General features: G+C 34.6%; 2 non-coding genes across 2 annotated transcripts; both read right to left on the bottom strand.

The window, feature by feature from the left end:
- Positions 1-2,033: 2,033 nt before the first annotated feature.
- Positions 2,034-2,212, bottom strand: LOC119561894. Its single transcript, XR_005221505.1, has one exon. It is a non-coding gene; the product is annotated as a 5.8S ribosomal RNA (ribosomal RNA).
- A 659-nt stretch (positions 2,213-2,871) lies between these two features.
- On the bottom strand, positions 2,872-4,866 carry LOC119561896. The gene has a single exon (XR_005221507.1). It is a non-coding gene; the product is annotated as a small subunit ribosomal RNA (ribosomal RNA).
- Between the last annotated feature and the right edge of the window lie 350 nt (positions 4,867-5,216).

Below are 5,216 nucleotides of genomic sequence, written 5' to 3'. Positions count from 1 at the left end.
AACACTTCTACGCATACCATTGTACCTTCCTACTCACTAAAGTTTCAAAATTTATATCACAAGTAATATAAATCATCTACTTTAGCGGTAATGTATAGGTATACAACTTAAGCGCCATCCATTTTAAGGGCTAGTTGCTTCGGCAGGTGAGTTGTTACACACTCCTTAGCGGATTTCGACTTCCATGATCACCGTCCTGCTGTTTTAAGCAACCAACGCCTTTCATGGTATCTGCATGAGTTGTTAATTTGGGCACCGTAACATTACGTTTGGTTCATCCCACAGCGCCAGTTCTGCTTACCAAAAGTGGCCCACTGGGCACATTATATCATAACCTTGAACTTCATATCAAGAAAGTTAAGGTTCTTACCCATTTAAAGTTTGAGAATAGGTTAAGATCGTTTCGACCCTAAGGCCTCTAATCATTCGCTTTACCAGATAAGATTATTTTATATAACATTAAAATGCACCAGCTATCCTGAGGGAAACTTCGGAAGGAACCAGCTACTAGATGGTTCGATTGGTCTTTCGCCCCTATACTCAATTCTGACAATCGATTTGCACGTCAGAACTGTTTCGGTCTTCCATCAGGGTTTCCCCTGACTTCAACCTGATCAAGTATAGTTCACCATCTTTCGGGTCACAGCATATATGCTCAAGGTACGTTCCAGTTAGAGGCATAAATAATATAAATATCATTATACATAACTATATAGAACGCCCCGGGATTGTGTTAATTAGCTATAAATAGTTAAAAAACTAATCCCATTATTAGTCAAGTTAATTACGCTATTAGGTTTATATCCCAATAACTTGCACATATGTTAGACTCCTTGGTCCGTGTTTCAAGACGGGTCCCGAAGGTATCCTGAATCTTTCGCATTGTTAATCATACAAGTGCATATAATAAACACAAAAATCAATGATAATTATGCCATTATATAATTCCGAAAAATTAACGCACTGTATTCATATAAATCTATCAGCACTTTATCAAATTAATAACATTTATTCTGTGTTAAAATGCAAGCAAATTAATTTGAATAAACTATAAGTTATATTTTATGATAAATTTTGTATGCTAATAGATTACAATGTCCTTATATGGAAAAAATGCACACTATTATCATAATATTGTTTAAATATTACAATTTTAATGATGAATTTTCCATAACGGATATTCAGGTTCATCGGGCTTAACCTCTAAGCAGTTTCACGTACTGTTTAACTCTCTATTCAGAGTTCTTTTCAACTTTCCCTCACGGTACTTGTTTACTATCGGTCTCATGGTTATATTTAGTTTTAGATGGAGTTTACCACCCACTTAGTGCTGCACTATCAAGCAACACGACTCTTTGGAAACATCATCTAGTAATCATTAACGTTATACGGGCCTGGCACCCTCTATGGGTAAATGGCCTCATTTAAGAAGGACTTAAATCGTTAATTTCTCATACTAGAATATTGACGCTCCATACACTGCATCTCACATTTGCCATATAGACAAAGTGACTTAGTGCTGAACTGATTTCTTTTCGCTCGCCGCTACTAAGAAAATCCTGGTTAGTTTCTTTTCCTCCCCTAATTAATATGCTTAAATTCAGGGGGTAGTCCCATATGAGTTGAGGTTGTGTATAACTTTTTTTGCAATTAATTCTTTATATATAATGATAAAACATTTTATTAAATTCGTTATATATTTTATATATTTGTATGGCATTTGTTTGGTCTAACGAATCAACGAAGAATAATAATATTGTCAACGGCTTTCTATTTACTAATCTTTAATAAGAGACAATTCTAGATAAATTTTTTTATGCTAGACATTTCTCAGTATTATTTGATTGAAAAAGAAAATATTTCTCTTCGTTTTTCACATTCAAATTATTTACTAATGTGAGATAATGTTTTTCATATATTTGTTAATATTATGAATAATATAATAATTAAATTATTATTATCCAATAATATACCATATGCTTATAAAATTTCATTATAAAATTTATATAAACAACTTAATTAGCATAGTCTTACAACCCTCAACCATATGTAGTCCAAGCAGCACTATAAAATTAATTAAAGTACATAACAGCATGGACTGCGATATGCGTTCAAAATGTCGATGTTCATGTGTCCTGCAGTTCACACGATGACGCACAGTTTGCTGCGTTCTTCATCGACCCATGAGCCGAGTGATCCACCGCTTAGAGTTTTATATATTGGTTTGGTAATTTTGTCATATATGTTTTTATTGAAAGAAATTAAAAATACACCATTTTACTGGCATATATCAATTCCTTCAATAAATTGATTTTTATACCTAAAACGAATGCTGCGAAATGTCTTAGTTTCATATAACCAATAATATATCAAGTATTTTTTAAATGGCATTTACGGTATTAATACTTTTTTTTAGCGATATATATTGAAATTTATATAAAACATTAACCTGTAATAATCAGGTACAACATTGTACATTTTAGGTTGTTGCATTATCCAATGTATGCGCATAACTGAGATGAACAATACATATCGCAACGCGTGTATATTATGGTCCATATACACACAGTGTTTTATTAATTAATTGCATTTAATATACAATATAATAATAATATTAAATAAATTTAATAATTTCGATTTGCTTGTTCGAATTTGTTATTTGTTTGCTTTTGCTTATTTATTTATCTCTTATTTAATGCAATAATATATTTATTATTACAATTATTATTTCGATTTGCTTGTTCGAAATTTTATATTTGATCTATAAAAGATCATATTTTTGGCAATTTATATTTTATTTGTATTACTATAATATATTATATTATTATAATAAAAACAAATTTTTTTATTAACGGTAAGGATATTAAACAATAATGATCCTTCCGCAGGTTCACCTACGGAAACCTTGTTACGACTTTTACTTCCTCTAAATAATCAAGTTCGGTCAACTTTTGCGAAACAACCGTAACACACAAGGCGTCACAGTGATCACGTCCGGAGACCTCACTAAATAATTCAATCGGTAGTAGCGACGGGCGGTGTGTACAAAGGGCAGGGACGTAATCAATGCGAGTTAATGACTCACACTTACTGGGAATTCCAAGTTCATGTGAACAGTTTCAGTTCACAATCCCAAGCATGAAAGTGGTTCAGCGGTTTACCCGGACCTCTCGGTCTAGGAAATACACGTTGATACTTTCATTGTAGCGCGCGTGCAGCCCAGGACATCTAAGGGCATCACAGACCTGTTATTGCTCAATCTCATTATTGCTAGACGCAATTTGTCCATTTAAGAAGCTAGTGTCCTTATAATGGGACAAACCAACAGGTACGGCTCCACTTATATAAACACATTCAAACACAATAAACATTTTACTGCCACCATGAATGAAGGCTATATAAGCTTCAACACCATAATCCTGAAGATATCTATTTAATATATTTGAGTCTCGTTCGTTATCGGAATTAACCAGACAAATCACTCCACGAACTAAGAACGGCCATGCACCACCACCCATAGATTCGAGAAAGAGCTATCAATCTGTCTTACACACTTATGTTCGGACCTGGTAAGTTTTCCCGTGTTGAGTCAAATTAAGCCGCAGGCTCCACTCCTGGTGGTGCCCTTCCGTCAATTCCTTTAAGTTTCAGCTTTGCAACCATACTTCCCCCGGAGCCCAAAAGCTTTGGTTTCCCGGGAAGCGACTGAGAGAGCCATAAAAGTAGCTACACCCAATTGCTAGCTGGCATCGTTTATGGTTAGAACTAGGGCGGTATCTGATCGCCTTCGAACCTCTAACTTTCGTTCTTGATTAATGAAAACATCTTTGGCAAATGCTTTCGCTTAAGTTAGTCTTACGACGGTCCAAGAATTTCACCTCTCGCGTCGTAATACTAATGCCCCCAAACTGCTTCTATTAATCATTACCTCTTGATCTGAAAACCAATGAAAGCAGAACAGAGGTCTTATTTCATTATCCCATGCACAGAATATTCAGGCATTTGAAGCCTGCTTTAAGCACTCTAATTTGTTCAAAGTAATTGTACCGGCCCACAATAACACTCGTTTAAGAGCACTAATGCAGGTTTTTAAATAGGAGGAACATATGAAAAAATACAAGTATCTAAGCACATGTAAGAACTCCACCGGTAATACGCTTACATACATAAAGGTATAGTACTAACCACAATTGTAAGTTGTACTACCCGTATGAAGCACAAGTTCAACTACGAACGTTTTAACCGCAACAACTTTAATATACGCTATTGGAGCTGGAATTACCGCGGCTGCTGGCACCAGACTTGCCCTCCAATTGGTCCTTGTTAAAGGATTTAAAGTGTACTCATTCCAATTACAGGGCCTCGGATATGAGTCCTGTATTGTTATTTTTCGTCACTACCTCCCCGAGCTGGGAGTGGGTAATTTACGCGCCTGCTGCCTTCCTTAGATGTGGTAGCCGTTTCTCAGGCTCCCTCTCCGGAATCGAACCCTGATTCCCCGTTACCCGTTGCAACCATGGTAGTCCTAGATACTACCATCAAAAGTTGATAGGGCAGACATTTGAAAGATCTGTCGTCGGTACAAGACCATACGATCTGCATGTTATCTAGAGTTCAACCAATATAACGATCTTGCGATCGCTTGGTTTTAGCCTAATAAAAGCACATGTCCCATAAGGTTCATGTTTTAATTGCATGTATTAGCTCTAGAATTACCACAGTTATCCAAGTAACTGTTAACGATCTAAGGAACCATAACTGATATAATGAGCCTTTTGCGGTTTCACTTTTAATTCGTGTGTACTTAGACATGCATGGCTTAATCTTTGAGACAAGCATATAACTACTGGCAGGATCAACCAGAATAATGTTTTTATTCATATTTCATTCATATTTTTGAATAGAAATTAGCAATATAAATTTTATAGATTGTTTTCTATCGAATACGGCCATTTTTATATAGCATTCGTATACGTTTGTTGTTTTCACAATATATACTTGTTCCGCCACTAATAATAACAAGTTTTTTAATTATTGATGTTAAAAACACAATATTTTTTTTCGTAATACGTAATAATTTTCTTTATATTTGCATATTTCATTCTAAAATATCTTTTTTGTTCGACATACGTCATTATTGTATCCACACATGTACAATTTTTGTTTAACCAATATAAAATATTGAATTAAATCATTTGTATTTTGATGATAAATTT

This window comes from Drosophila subpulchrella, unplaced genomic scaffold (genome assembly GCF_014743375.2).
Source record: "Drosophila subpulchrella strain 33 F10 #4 breed RU33 unplaced genomic scaffold, RU_Dsub_v1.1 Primary Assembly Seq385, whole genome shotgun sequence".
In the NCBI taxonomy this organism is placed as follows: Eukaryota; Metazoa; Arthropoda; class Insecta; order Diptera; family Drosophilidae; genus Drosophila; species Drosophila subpulchrella.
This window is presented reverse-complemented; position numbering and strand designations above follow the sequence as displayed.